Here is a 16,638-nt window from a genome sequence, read left to right as displayed (position 1 = left end):
CATCCTTCAGCTCTGTCTTTCTACCAGATGTTAACATCTGCAGCAGGGCCTGTAGATTACACAGACACATCTGAGCCAAAGGAGATAAATTTGAGCTGACTGTGAGCTCAAATGGTTGACCAGAATCTAAGACATGAAAAGATGGCAATGTCCCACAGAAGAACACAGCAGCAGGGAGGAGATTTTATCTTCAAACACCACATTCCCCTCCATCATCTTACAGACTGGAAATACAGAACTATGACCAAAGAATAACTTCATTAAAAACCAGCATTACTCACTGTGAGGATTCTGCCACGTGTTGCACTTGACCTACAGAAGTGTGAGAGGAGAACCAGGACCTGCAGATCTTCAGTTTAGAAAGCAAATTCCCCATGCATGCTGCTAAATTCCTCCATCTGAGATTTTGGAAAAAAGAGAAATGTCAGTGTGCAGTATTAAGCTTGCAGTTTATGGAAGAAAATCAAGACAAATCTTTCTTGTCTGCAGAAGGCTCCAAGTAATCTTCCATAATTATAACAACACTAATTCTCAGAAATCCTGCAGAGCTCCAGAACTCTCTAGAGCACTATTTTATTTAGCTAGCACTCCTCCATAAAAAATTATCTTTTAAAAAAATCCACTTACAAATAGGAAATTCTTTAATTTTTTCTCCCAAACTCAAACACCCTTTTGGTTTTCTTTGTGTACCTCCCTGGGAAATTACAATATCTCTATATCATTCCATTCTACACTGCTTGGAACCTATGGAACACACCAGAAGAGTCAGAGAGCAAAGGAAATGACACATGTAGTGACAGTACAAGGCTAACACAATTGTTGACTTAGCACTAGTAATATTTAGCACTCTGAACACTTTAGAGCTTGGTGGCTTGTTGTATGAAGGCTCTTTACTCAGCTAATGTGAATAATTGTTGAGAATTTAATTTATATAATTATCAATTTTTATGCCGAAAGCATTAACAGACACCATTTTAAATAATTTCAGATACTCAGCACTAAATAAGTGGCTCACTTTCAAGAACCAACCAAGAAAAAACATTCCACAGAATGTCATATATTCCTTCAAAAGGGGAGTTAAATGTCATTAGTATGGATGCTTAAGTGGCATAAGTCTCGGTATGGGGACTGTTTTCAGCAATAGCTGGTAACTAAGTAGTAAAATACTAATAAAATATTTAGGCAGGTTGCATTTAAATAGCAGCATAATGATATGTAATTACTAAAAAAGAGAGCCAGAACCAATCTGCAAGAGACCACATTCACTTTTCGTGCACAATCCATTTGAAAACAGAAAGGATTCCAATGTCCACTGTACAGTGGCCAGGGCACAGGCAAGCTGTGAAACTTACACACTCAGTCACTGAGGAGAAGCTTTTACTTAAAAGCATACTCTAAGTTTCTCTCACAGAAACTACAGAAATTAAAAGAAAATATTCCTAATACATATAGGAACAAATAAGCATGCAGTAGCAGTGAGGCCAGCAGCTCTTCTGCAGGGTCATGATGAAAAACCACCAGGAAAACAAGGAAGAGCCTGTGAGGAAGGATAACACTCACTGACCTCACCACAGGGCACACAGCAGGAACCTGTCCCCACAGGAATTGTCGAAGGGTGAGGCACTCAATTCAAAACTAAACCTGGTGGAGAAGGTACCAAAATGTTCTGCTGCAGCAAGCTATGGGGAGATAAGTATTATTCTTCGTGGGCTGAGATACTGGATTATTTGCAGAGATTTGGATAATTTTTGCCTTTGTTTTACTTGCAGATGATCTACAAAAACACTAAATCATTGGTCTGTGTTATTTAATTAAAGCAGCTGACCACAGGTTACATGCATGAAAATAACTACTTATTTAAAACAGGAAGAAGGTCTTGTTCATTTGACAAGAATGGTTCATTTTTTAGAGATTCAAATCTTGCAACTAGAAAAAATAGGTCATCTTCAAACGATATAAAATTAATTATAACCAAGCAAGTACAAAATGCTGAACCCACATGCTTGGGGGGAGGTTCTCACCCTGTAAGTCAACTAATGCTCTAAAATGTTCTCCTTTCTATTCTGCAAGACCTCCCAATTTTCCCTGTGTATAATCTGTGCTTTGAACATTAAGAAAGATGACATTTGTATTAAGGGAGTAAGATATTCAGTAGGTTAATGTTCTACTTTGTGAACAGATTACCAAGAAAGAACCTTCCCTTGTTATAAAAGGCATTTCTGTTCTTTGGATTCAGAAAGCTGATTTCACCATGTAACTGAGTCATCAAGGAAACTGCTGAGCAGCACCAGCCAAGAAATAGAGACCAGCTTGCATCTACTGCTGCTCGATCCTGCACATTTTTTTGCTCAAACCCATTTGCACACAATCACCTCAATCTCTTTAGAACTCCCCTTGTACAGCAGTTTGGTTTCCAGATGTAATAATCCAAAAAGTGACACTGCTGAAGCACAACAGGAATTTCGTTTCCACACTCCAAGACAAGTGTCCTGACCCATAAATCCCAATGCTGTGTTTGCTCTCTCTCACTGATCTACAGAATTAAGATTATAACTTATGGGCAAATTCACTGCTTCCAATGTGGCAGCAAGGTGATCAGTAACACCCCAATACTTTTCCCTTTTTCTTTCCCAGTCTTTGATGTTGGCAGATGTGGTATTAAGGGACACACTTATGTGGTGGACTTGGCAATGTTAGGTTTGGTGTTACGGTTAGAATCAAGGGTCTTAAAGGTCTTTTCCACCCTAAATTATTTTATGATTCTATTACAACAGAGAAGATATCCTGAACCCAGATTTGTCCCCGTTGCCAAGATGCTGGGGTCAAGCAGACAAAGATAGTTCCTGTCCAAGGAGGAGGAAAATTCACCATTAGAAATACAGTTATAAATACAAATACATGGAAATTTGATATTGACCTTGCTGCACTAAAACCAGAGATTTTTCACCAACTTGAATGGATCAAGCCCACAGATGGGATGTCTGCCAGCTTTGCTCATCAGCCTCTACCTAGCCTTTGCACAGTCTCATTTATTACAATCCTCACATAAGAGGGAGGTCATTAAGATCAATACAAAAGAGAAACAGACACAGTAGGTTTGTATGAAATGTAAAAATGGGATTTGAAGGTGGGGATCAAGAGACAATGAGACAAAAGACAAGGAGGAAATAGCACAGGTTAACAGGTGATACAAATCGTTACAACTCCAAGAGAACTGTGAAACATCTTCATGAACACAGGGCTTGGAAACTAACAGGGTAAAGCACAATGAATGAAGAGACTGAAAATGGGGCTTTACTCCAAGAAAAGAGGATGGTTGAGTCCATTTTTATATAAAGGTAATTAGGGGAAATAAAATGTTTCTCTCAAAATCGGGACTTGGAATCACTCCAAGGATTTGTTGTCAGCCTGCACAGTGAAAGGCATTGGGTAAGAGGGCTTTCAGCGATGTGAAGGGAAGTAGGGACTAGTCTGAACATGAGGGACAGAGTAATGCACTGACTGATTTACACAGCATTTTGAAGTCTGAAGCAACAATTGTTAAAATAACCACAGAAATTTAAACATACTGAAAATTGAGTGTTCTCAGAGTGCACAATTACGTTAATAAGCAAACGAGCTGTTAGTGGGTATCACATGATTGATTTTTGGGTTCACTGCTATGAAGATTTGATTCAAAAAACAAAGATACTTCCACTGTGACTGACAGCAAGACAAATGAATTAGGGGCTGCCAGCCAAAGAGTTTATTTTATCTCAAGAGAAGGGTTGCTTACTCATCTCTAGTCAACAGCCCCTTTTAAACATACTGGAAGTAATTTTAAAACCCCAAGGAACGATGGAATTTAAATTATTTGTGAGGGTGGAAGACAGAGAGGTTTTCCTGCATGACCAGTTATTTCCCAGAAAAATATCAGATGCTCTATCATCATATTTATGATATTTCCCCCAAATTAAACTCCAGCCAATACAGTTAAACTCAGACTCATCACAGCAGACCGAATTTGCTCTCCCTTTCTTTGCAATGCACAGTTGTTGCAATCTGCTATTTACTTTTCTCATGGTCATATTTCTGAATCAATCAGTGCATTCAAATAATTCCAGTGAATCAGTTAGTATTTCAAATGAAGTACAAATTAATTCAAATGAATCAGACAGCTTAGAGAAACAAGTAAGTAGGTCAAGGTGTTGAGTTTAGCTCTATGAAACCCAGGTTCAATCCTCTGCTCCAGCATGAGGTGCTCCACACACATGGTGTGACACATGAATTGCTTTCGGTATGAGTCTGCAAAATATTCAGGCACTTTTCACTGAAATGCCCTAAACCAGACAATCAATGAAGAACCCTAGTCCATCAGTTTCACAGAGCCATAGAATGATTTTGGTTGGAAGAGTCCTGAAAGATCATCTCATTCCAACCCCCTGCCAAGGGCAGGGACACCTTCCATTACACCTGGTTGCTCCAAGCCCCATCCAACATTTCCAGGGATGGCACAGCCACAGCCTCTCTAGAAAACTTGTGCCAGTGCAGGCACAGTAGAGAATTTCTGAGGAAAGAATTTCCTCTTATCTATCCTTTACTATAAAGACAGACGCTATTTGTGGAGGGGTGAACCTCAGCATTTAGCTCCAATACAAGGCAGAGAGCTGCAAGGGAGTACATATTTCCATCTAGGCACAACTCCAATTTTATATTAATAAACCTGTTCTTTTTTGTAAACAGAATCAATATCCTGTTTAAAAGTGATTCTCAGAAGAGCAGGAAATTATAAAATATTAATATCAAATGAATCAAACTTCTCTTCATGAAATATTGTTCATGTTAACGAATAAATTTATATTTTGTTTTTCAGTGTATATACACATGTACACTGAAAATGCTACCCCAAAACATATGAGCTATGTGCTCATTTGAGATATGCAAAGCTACATATTTCCTTTTTATTAATTCTGATTCCATGAACACTGAATGCAATTTCTACTTTCAGGCATTATGAATTATAAAAATGATACCATTTTTCAGGATGAATCATAAAGAATAAGCTTCTTTGTGGTCTTTGGTATTTTTCAGAAATATTGGATATGCCTCTAAAAGTAGAAGGGGCTTTTTTTTTTAATTTTTTTTTTTAATTTTTAAATTTTATTTTTATTTTATTTATTTATTTATTTGTTAATTTTAAATTTTTTATTTTATTTTAATTTTTAAAAAATTTTATTTTCTTTGATTACTGGCACACCAAATCCCCATTTCCCTGCCCCGTCAGGAAATTTCAGAGACTCAAATGTCATCAGTTACGTCACTGGAGACATTCTAGTCCATGGCTTGCATTTTTACATAGCTAAGGAATTTCTAAGTTCTCTACAATTTTTCTTTTCCAGAAGGGTAATAGCAGTCCCCAGTTTGGAAGAAATGTATCCAAGACAGAGAGAGGCCACCCTGGGGAAAGAGAAATGAAAGCAGGGACAAAGAAGGAAAGCCACAAGAGTGAAATGGGGTGAGGTTTGGGGAAACAAAATGTCGAAAAATATCAGAAATGTGGCTTGGCTTGTGAACCTGATGAAAATTAAAAGCACTAAGAAATTATCATTGGTCTGAATGTGGATAAGAGACATGGGGAAAAGAGAGCAAAAGAGAGATTTTGCAATTTTTCTCAAAATCTAAAATCATAAAAAATCTTCAAGATGAAAAAAAAAAAGCTGCTGAAAATAAATTCGTTTGTAAATCAGGCTTACTGTACAAGTCTAAATTTAACCATAGCATTTATTACCAAGTACACTTTAAAACACATCACACCCAGGGAAAGTTGGTTACTTACTCCATCCAAGCTGTCTTTCTAGATCTCAAAACTTTGCTTCCTTGCTGCATCAACCTATTTTAACTTTTGAACTGCACAGTTGCAGGGGCACTGGTATGACCTATGAAGGAAGTTACACTCAAGCAGAACATACCTGAAAATATCAAGTGCATAAAGCAAACACCACATTGAGAATCACCTGCAAGACTGCTGTTTTACTTCCTGAGCCTTTTTCCTTTTGTGTCTGCACATTCACAAGCAGTAACGTTTTCTGACGTCTGCTGGAAGCCCAGTGGGAGAGTTCACTGGGATGCCTTTGAAGCAGTAAGTAAACATTTTTAATTCAGTGTGTGTGCCAGATTAGCTGGGAGCTTCCCATGACCTGCCCTACAGCTGAGACCACTGCTGACTGCCCCTGAGTGTGGATTCCACAGGCTGGTGAGTGGGAGAGAGATATGACAGTTCCCTGAATTACTCATTCATCCCAACACACACTTGGTCTTTTATTACAATGTACAGAATTCACTCAGGGGAAAGAAAGTAAAGCTATTCACAGTCTTCAACATTTCTACCCTTCCACTAGCACATTTCAACAACTCCCAATCATCCCTCTTCTCTCTGTTATCTTTAAAATGTTCACGTGCTCATATCACCAACACTGGAGATACATGTCTTCAAAACTGGGCACGTGAATCTCTGAGTTCTAGTTTGCAGCTCCTGACTTATACACACAAGTAAGAATGTACACAAATTAAAACATAATGACTCAAGCTGTGTCAAGGGAAATACAGGTTGGATATAAGGAAAACATTTTTTACAGAAAGGGTGATAAAGTTCTGGAATGGCCTGCCTGGAGAGCTGATGGAGTCACCATCCCTGGGTGTGTTTAACAAAGCCTGGATGTGGCACTGGGTGCCAGGGTTTAGTTGAGGTGTTGGGGCTGGGTTGGACTCAATGATCTTGAAGGTCTCTTCCAATCCAGTGATTCTGTGAATCCTGTGAATTCTGTGGACTACAGATGCTCAACTGCACATACCTGCACATTTAGCACAAGCAAAGGCAATTTGTACTAGAAAAGGGTAACACAAACTACAGACTCTCCATTAAATTTACTGCAAATGAAACCACAGATCATGGCCAATGTTCTCTTCTATTGTGCTGTACCTCTCATAAGTGTTTTAAAAAAACCACTAAATAGGAATTGCTTAATGCACTTTAACCATGCCTTTGGGATGCTCTGTGGACAACTGCAGAAAGTCCCAAGTCCCACAGTATACTCAATACATTTGAAATATTAACTTCTGTTAAAATATAATTATTTTCTATTGTTACCTCTGTGAACAATAATTGCCAAAGGATATTTGTATAGAAAAATTCACTTTCCTGTGTCACTAATTAAGGCTTCAATACAGTTCTTCAATCGATGCAATACAATGCCCACAGACACACTGTTATTTTTTCCTACAGTCATAACCCACAGTAAAACCTCCAAATTAGTAGAGAATTTGCTGTTGAACACTAAAATTCTAGGATGCCTCTTTATTCTTATGCACTAAAGAAAGTGGAGGGATATAAATATAGTCACAGGTTAAAACAGTCTTATTTTATACACAATTGCAGGGTCAACACAGTAGCACGTTTTACATATGAGACTATGTACAACACATAAGAACACCTACTAGGCAGGGAAAACTGAATTTTCACACTTGGAACAAAAACCAAACTTGTCTTGCATACTCACAAGTGAAGAGCACCTTTATTGAATCAGCTAAATATTCTTGCTCCAGGTACAAGGTATGATCTCCCAGAGCAAGCCTGTCTATTAAAGAGGTTTCATTGCAAAAAGTGAGAGGTTACACAAAGTGACTTGTGAGTGCATTTAAGAATGATACTCAACCTGACTATTTGCTTTATTCTTTCAGTAATCAAACCATTACACCTGAGGCCTAATAAGGGCTCCTGCACAGTGCCATGCCTGGAAATTGCACAGCAGCAGGACAGTAAGACACAGCTGAGCTACAGGAGCCCTCTGGCCTGGCAGCCCCAGCAAGGGAAACTCAGCAGCTCTCCTTTCAGCTCTCCATGCCTTTGCCAGACTTTACACATCCATGCCAGTCGTTTGTCTACATGGAGGAGAACAGCAGATAAATAGAGAAGAGGACTAAACCACATTTGGCAGGATAAGACTTTTCAGTGGGAAGGGAAAGCAGAGAACTTGGGAGGTGCTATGCAAGGTGCCAGCAGAACTGGTATTTGGAGAAACATCCCATACATTATGTAGTACCACATGGCCCCAGATTATGTAATTTCATAATATTCTTTTCCACACTCCCTGGTGCTCAGGACAGAAACATGCAGCTTGGTTTTGGAGGAAAAGGCTCCCATGTTATTGTCCAAGGTCATGAGCGCATTTGAAATGACAGGGAGTGGGCAGAGGAAGGCAAGCAAAAAGAAGCAGGTCTCATGGTAGGACACCTGTACATTGCAGAATGGAATGGGATTTCATCCCCATCTCTAATTTACTTTCTCATCATTGGAAAATCTTTTGACTCAAACATGTCCCACAGTTTCAGGGATTCAGACTGGATACAATGATTCTGGACCAACTGCACTCCTTCCCTGATCATGGAGTGATGGGCCACAAGGGGGTGGGAAACGGGTAACTTGAGTTCTAGGGGTCACAATTTAGGACATCAGAATTAGTCACAAACTGTCATTAATTTCCTTTGCTACAGTTTATTACCTGTAAAATGGGGGTGCTTCACACATGTCTCAGACTGTTTTGAAAAGAAAATGATAATCCAAGAACAAACAAGCAAGAAAGCTTCTGAAGGAATTAATCTACTTGTCAATGTGGTTGAGTGTGAAGGTTGTACATAGGTCAACTAAAAAATCAGAAAAAAAAAAAAAAAACAAAATACCAAGTTCCTGTCCATTTTAATGTACAAGGAGTTCATTCACAAATTTCACTCTTGAAAGGACAACCTTTCCAGCAAATCTGACAATGTGCTTCCACCATTTTGCATAAAACATTTACAGAAGGGATACCACTCATCATTAAACTCGGCTGACATATAAACCTACAATGAGCTGGAAAGCAGCAATCAAACCTTCAGTTTTTTGATGGGGGCATGCATATACTGAAATTCCCTTATTTTCTGAGCATGACGAGGCTGCAGAGTATTTCACATCACAGATCTCCCTCAACATCATTACTTTTCTTAACAGAACCTATTTTTCTATTGCACTCACTCTGCTCTACACAGAGCAAGAAGTGACAAATTCTTGCTGTTAGAGAGAAGAAATTAACCATGAAGTAACACTAAAGCCTCCAAAAATAACTTGCTCCTTTTGAACTCTGACTATAACTACTTCAGAAAACAGACACTCTCCTGCAGAACCATGTGTTTATTACTGGAAGCCTCAGCTTCCTTACTCCAGTCTTCGTACATGGGTACTATCAGCATCTGCAAGAACAGTTTCCACTACTGCTGAAAACAAGAGGAAAAAACACAATGTGGAACAGAAAAAGTATGTGCACAGCTTATTATGTTAAATAACAGCTGTGAATGCATGCATTCATGTGCAAGGATTACTGCAGCAAAGCCTACAACCACAGATAAAATTAAACTGATTTTTTTTCAGCCTCCCAGAGATATTCCTCATGTAATATAAGATTTTTACTTTCCCTTTCCGACATGCCCTAAAGCTTCCTGCATTCCAATCCCATGGTCTTCAGCAGTGCTTAGAATGAACCCAAAGCCTCTTGTTCCAGTCAGCTGCACTTCATCAGACCTACTGGGAAGCACCAATACTCAAAAAGGCCTGCTGGGGAGACTGAGTTGTTTGCAGCATTTACAAGATCACAAATGCAGTTCATTGTACATATTTCACTTATTTCATTCTTTATGTTTTAATTCAGAAATTGAGAAGTGGGGTACATGAGAATGACATTGCATAAGCTGGTTGATTTGGTATTTTTATACAAGGAAAGCCAAAGCTAAAGAATATATTAAAACAAATTCTAAACCCAGTTCTTGTTTCTTATTGATCTGTAGGAAACAATATCAGATTGTTACTAGTTTGTATCATCTGCTAAAAACAACACTAATCTATCCAAGCACACCAACACTCAATACCCTTTTATAGGTGTTAGTGAACACAGCAGGAAGCTGAGATCACGTCAATTTCTCAAACTTTGTTTCTCAGTTTTAAAACCAACATGGTCCCAGCTAAGACTTTCGTCATTTTCACAGCCTGAAAGAAGCATGAAGCTCAAAGGCAGTACTTGGATTGGCTCTTTCTTCTCTCAAACTTCTCAAATAATATATTTTCCACTTGTATTGTTTTTAAAGTAGATATTTGCAAATCATTTAGATTATCATGGATGCAAGAAAGATAAATATTCATGGCATCAAATATTGGAAGGGAAATTCTTCAGGACAAGATCCCTAAGTCCTAAATTATATAACATTATCTAGTAAAATGTATGGAGCTGTCATAATTTACATCCATGGAGAATCTTGTTCATTTCATATGTCTCCTAAAATATTTTGTCCCTTGGTCATGATACAAACATCAAATTTAGGATGCTTTCATTTTGCAGGTCCTCTAGTGAGCACTACACTACAGAAGGCACTGAATTGTAAAAAAAAAAAAAAAATAAAAAATCCAGATGAAATAGTGTCACTAATTTCAAAACATGCAGCTGATTTTTATCACATTTCAATAACGTTTCTAATCTCCTACCATAAAATATAAGCCAGCTCTCTGAAAGGCTAAATAACCAACTTCAGCTGCTATGATCTGCACAAAGACTCTACTTTATTAAAAGACGTTTGCTTCCATAATTTTTAATACATCAGTTTCTGCTGTACTAGATAATCACTTATCCACGTTTTAATTTCCAAGCTCGGCACAGTTTTACAGTACTTTACGTTTTACAGCACTTTCAAAACATGGAAATCAAGAACAAAAAACATGACAACCAAGAGGATGGCGAAGATTATCTAAGAAAATATTTCTATTTTTTTTAACCTGCCTTAAGTGTATTTTATATTGTGTGTACTGAAATCCTGCAATGACAGGAGTTAATATTAATTACTTATTATTTTATTAATAAGAATGTTCATAACAGATGCTGGTTGATCTTTTGATATGATCAAGAACTCTAAGTTTAAGAAGTACACTCTATACACCCACAGGAGATGCCACATAAAGGAACATTTTTCATTTATTGCTGTTTAAGGACATTGCTCCCAATCTTTAAAAACAGAACAGGTTTGCTCTGCACACACACATGAAAGTGTCCCAGTGCTCCTGGGGACAGCCAAAAGCCGTCCCCCAACTGCTGCTCCAGAGCAGAGGAGAGCAGCAGCTTCAATACAGAGAGAGCCAACACTCACTTATAGCTAAGTTCCCCTCAAAACTTTGGTGGCACAGCTGGAGAAAAGAAATAAGAGTTCACACTTTGTTATAGTCTCATTAAAAAAAAAAAAAACAATGCCACAGGTTCTTAATCAACGCCTCATTAAGGGCACCAGATTGGAAATACCATAAAACACAACTTCTGTCATCAGCTCTTCCCTGCTTTACCCTGCTACAGATCCTCAGAGGCCTTGATCAAGAGATGAGAAGAGAAGGAAAACGGGCCTATTAATTCCTGAAGAAATGTCATTCAACCTTTGGGAAAAAAAGAAAGTAAAAAGCAATATATTCTCAACATTTTCTTGCAACCATGCAGAAGGATCTCTGCCAATCCTTTAACTGACAGTATGTTCAAATGTGTTTTCCTGAGACATATCATAGCAAGATTTCCTTGGGTTCTGTATTCCAATGAACTAATATACTGTATTGGAAAGAATAAGAGAGAATGGGAAATGAACATGGAGAGCTTCCCACACCAAGTGAGTACCCAAGGGTTTGCAGGCAGCCATCTCTTTCACCAGAGCATTCCTCCAGCCCTGCAGAGAAGAATTTGGGGTGTGAACATCCACCTTGTGAAGACTGTATTGGTGGAAAAAGTTTATCTCCAGATGTTCATCACCATCAGCTGCAGAAGTTTCTACCCCTTCAGAGCACTTCCCAGCTGTCCCCTCTAACCAGAACCAAAACCACTTCAGCCAAAACAAAGCAGATTAGCACAGACCGGCCTCTCAATACTGCTAGAAAAATGCCAATGAAAGCTGGCAATACATCCCCTGCCCTTCCCCCTCCAATCCACTCATCCTCTCCCTCATGCAAGCAACAGCACTTAACTGACCCCTTCAGGCATCAAAGGATGCTAAATAGACAAATAATGATTTTTTTATTGAACAGGAGAAAAAGCAGAAGGGGGAAAGTAGGAAAGCCTTCTTCAGTTGCCAGCTTCATGTCTTCTGAACTAAAGTAACCAGCAAGCCGTGGCTTTATCTTCAGTACACAAACGGGAGAAGGAAGGTTAATTTATTTCACTTAATGAGAAACATAATGTTTCCTCCTGAGCAGATAAAACACAGAATGGGCCAGAAAAGTGTAAACTAAGTATACTGCAAGACAGGTCTAAACTACCCTAGGTCTTCCTCTCCTTTAGAATCTTCTATCCTTCACATGACAAGAAAACATTTTACTGCTCACCATTTAGAAAGACTATTCAGATTGGTATACCTTACATTTTTCAAACCTGAAACACAGAATGAATAATTACAAGTGTTCACCCTTTCTATTACTTTAGGGCCCTCTAGGGCAAGCTGTTTAATTCTTGCCTTTAAGGCTAAACACTATTTTTCCTTCTTGAGAAGCAGTTCAGAAAATGGCATGGGTTTGATCAAGAAAGATTTGAAACACAGAATAAAAAGAATCCTCTTTTTATTAAAAACAATAAAAATTATGGCCAGATGCTAGGAATCTCTTCCCTCCACCTCTTTCTTCTGTCTTTGAGGAAGACAAATCACTAAAAGTTTAGACATATAAAAACTAACAGCAACATCAATTTCTGAAGCAATGTGTATTTCAACAGACAGCACATCAGTCAGTTTGGTTCACAGAACCTGAGAAATTATGTTTTAACCTTTACTGTTGCTTCTGTCAGAGTAGAAAAGATGTAGTTTTTCTGCTTTGGAGATAATGCTGTCATATTCAAAATTATACTTATTGCTTATGCAAATAATAACTACAGCATTTGTCCTGCATTTAATTTTATGTCTGAGTTCAAGTGTTTGCTTGGTTAAAAGAAAAAAAAAAGGAGAAAAAACCAGTGCATTTTTTTGATGTGCAGTGTCTAATCTGGGGCAAGGGGAAAACAAAAGGAAGAACTGGTGTGGATTTTAGGGAAGGTAATGCAAAAGCCTTAAATTATTAACCCAATAGCTAATTACACCTTAGCTATGGCAAGTGCATTTCTGTAACACAATGGCAACAAGCTCAGACCAAAACTTTCTGAACTCTTCAGTTTTTCCTGCCCACTGCACAGATAACCCGCACCAGCGGTGTTGGTCATAACTGACATGTTTTAAAGAAACATGTAAAAATCCTGCAGTGACAAATTTAACCCATTCACTAAACTGCTCTGCACAGAACTCCAGGATGAGCTTTTCTTGCAGAAGTTAATCATGTTTGTAACCCATGGTAAAAACACCAGGTTGGACATAATACTGACATGAACCAAGAAGAGATGTCTAATTCCTTCCACACTGAAATGGCAGGTGGAGGTGAACCCCCCATACAGCCCATCTCTGTCTCCCCTCACACAGCTGAGGTACAGCTGAGGTGAATTAAAGTAGCAAATAAAGCATTGGGGGTTACTCGCAGTACAAGACAGTCCCTTCCCTCCATACCTGGAGTCCAAGCTCTTCTCATTCCAGCACGAACATTAATCTTTCCTCCTGAGACATATACCCAGAACAGCTTAACTCTATATCCTAACTCCAAGTATTCAATTCCAGAAACATCAGTTCATTCTCCTTCCTTGAAAGCTGGCTAGCTAAAATGTTTTAAGTGCCAAAATATTAGTATTAAGCTGGAAGTGCATTATTCAGCCGGTCAAACAATACTTCAAAAGAGCAACTACAAGTTGCACTGCAGCAGGATCAATAACATCCAAAGGACAGGAGCAGAACAGATCCCTGAGCTCACTGACAATAACAAAGACTAAATACAACAGGTATCTCTGGCAGTTGAGGCACTTTGCAAATATAGTGCCCTGGAACAATATACTCTTTGGCCCTGATGGAAGTAGCCCCTTTAAACAACATTCTCCCTCAAAAAATCACTACCATAGACAACCTTGAAAATCACTGATCTATTCCATCTGTTTGAAAAATCACAATAAATCCTCACCATTTCACACACTTCCTTACTCCTCTGCCTGGTCTATATAATTGTAAGCTCTTCAGGGCAGAAGGTAGGGGCATTTTAATACTGCAGTGAAGAATACTAAACCAAATATGGCTTTAAGCACTACTTTATTGTCAAAACAATAAAGGTCTACTTCATCCAAATATTGCCTGCTTCATCAAAAAAAAGCACCATCTAGAATCCTCCCCTTTTCCATTTCTTTGTTCTAATATAAGTAAACCTTTTGCTGGGTTCGTCACTAAAATATATATTTGACTCAAAAAGGACCCCTAATAAGGCTTCCTCAAGATGCTACTCTTTGCTCACTGCTTTGACTTTTGGCTGCTGACTCTTCCTTGTTTTGCTGACTCCTCCTAATTTCCTCGTGTGTGTTCATGCTTACGTGCGCATGTGCGCATTTCCTCCTCCACTCCCGAGTTCTTCAAAGCAAGCCCAGGGCTCCACAGAGGCAGTAAGGGAAACAAGGAAGCCAATCTGACTCAGAGTGGCTGGGAAGAGATAACAGTTCAGTGGTTCAAATCAGCATCAGCATTGCTGCTAGAGCGCCTTGTGCTGTGGTTCTACAGAACGAACCGGTCCCTCCCCCCACTGCAAGAAATCCCTCCCTGACCTCAGCTGCCAGATGGAAGTGACAGCCAAGAGTCAGCTCTTCCTTAGTTACCAACATTCATGTATTGATCTGTGTCCCCTCAAAGCACAGAACTCCAGCTCAACCTCACCTCTCCCACCACAAGCTGGCTTAGGTCCTGGGGCAGACAAAACATTGAAGCCTCATAACTGAGACCCCCTGCACAAGATTGCCTCTTTACTTCTGAGCTGGTATTTTACATTAATCAGTGGATAACCCTGCCCAGGAGCCTTTGTACCACAGCTGTGAGTGTCAGTTCAAGCTGAGGGGAGGGAAGATGACAGATGATAAGGTGGTACAGCATTTAATTTCTTTAGCTCTTCCAGCTCCCTTATTATTGCTGGAATATAACATTACCTTTTTTCCTATCCTGGATGATCCTGACCTTATATTTTAACACCAAAACTCTCCAAATTACTGTCTCAAAAAACAGCAACAATAGACACCAGCAGAGAAGAAAGAGCCTGACCTAAGAGGTGCAAAGGAGAAGAACCACTGAAAGCTCCTGTATCCTCACTGTGATCTGCTTTTCCTGCTTCTAAAGGATTATGGGCTATATTTTTTGTTGGTGTGAACCAACACAGGCTACATCTGCATACACAAGGTTGATATCACAAACCTTGTAAACACACAAATGTCTAAAAGGAATTTGCATTCTTCAACACCAGGCCAGCACCACCATCTCCAGACACACTTAGCAAGCACTGCCCCAAATGTTTCAACTAAATCTGACATGGTACAAGAAAAAGCTGTAGAAGAGGTCTCTAACTTGACAGAAATAGGTTGCAGGGCTGGAAGTCCATAAACTATTGGAAACTACAGACAGACATCTTTGCCAGATTCAGCTGAAGTCTACACTCATCTCTACCTTCTCAACAATATCCACCAGGACTGTGCCCTCCAGCGAAGTTGGATTAACACCTCTAGGAAGAATTTCCCCGGCAATGTTTACACAGTTTCTGCTGCAATACAGAAACCTCTGGCAAAGAAAAGTTTCTGAGGTCAGCAAACTGTCCCTGCAGCTCAGAAAAATAAGCTTCATTTTATGGCACAGAAACCTCTGAAGTAGATGAAATGATATAAAGGCAGAAACAGCTGCAGTGTGGATCTAGGAATTACACAGCTGCTTATGTGACCATGGAGAGCATACAAAGAGGCAATGCAAAGTAGAGGTGGAGGTAAGAAACAATCCCATCTCAATGGATCTGTCCCTGTGGAAGCAGCAGCCTTTTGGATTTAGCGACATTCTACCTGTACTTTGCACAGGTACAAAGCAAGCAGTGCTCCACCTGTGCAGTGCTGGAGCCACGACTCAGGGCAGAGAATGGCACTTTGCTGAAACTGCTTCAACACAAAAGCATCTCTTGTATCCCAAAACCTGTCTGAAGTACCTAAATCAGCAGTTACTCTCCTGATTGAACAGTTTGAACAAGAAAGGGTATTTCTAGAACAGTTTTAGGTATCGATGTGTGCTAACCACTGGCAGAAAGAAAAATCATAAAAACTTTGAAGGATGATACAGACTTTCCAGGTGTGAAATAGCCACTTGTCTCTAAGAGGCAACAATGGCTACAGCAGTGAAGGCTGAGAAGCCTCTGCTGTTGTAAATGTTGTGTTATTTTAATACAATCTTGCTTTTATATTCATACTGAATCCAGCCCCTTTCTTGCACTGGTAATTTTATGCCCTCTAGAATGCAGTACTGTAAGAAACACTCAACACTGTGGTGAGTTCCAGAGAACTGGTGATGACACAATACTGTCGGCACCAGCTGTAACATCCATTGAGCTGGGATACTGACCAGACATGGGGATCTTCCTCACAGACACACAGAAATAAAAGGCCTCAGTTCTTTCCTGTAACAAGATCAGTATATGCATTA

The 16,638-nt window shown here is 39.3% G+C and overlaps 1 long non-coding RNA gene across 1 annotated transcript in view; it reads right to left on the bottom strand.

The window, feature by feature from the left end:
* The window catches only part of LOC311159177, a 53,361-nt gene that overhangs the window by 22,023 nt on the left and 14,700 nt on the right, over window positions 1-16,638 (bottom strand). The window contains exon 2 of the long non-coding RNA XR_014616501.1: window positions 282-398. This is a non-coding gene — a long non-coding RNA (uncharacterized lncRNA). The remainder of the gene's footprint in view (window positions 1-281; window positions 399-16,638) is intronic.

Source organism: Fringilla coelebs (genome assembly GCF_963513975.1).
Source record: "Fringilla coelebs genome assembly, chromosome: 14".
NCBI lineage: Eukaryota > Metazoa > Chordata > Aves > Passeriformes > Fringillidae > Fringilla > Fringilla coelebs.
Note: the sequence above shows the minus strand (reverse complement) of the source record. Positions and strands in the feature narration are given on the sequence as shown.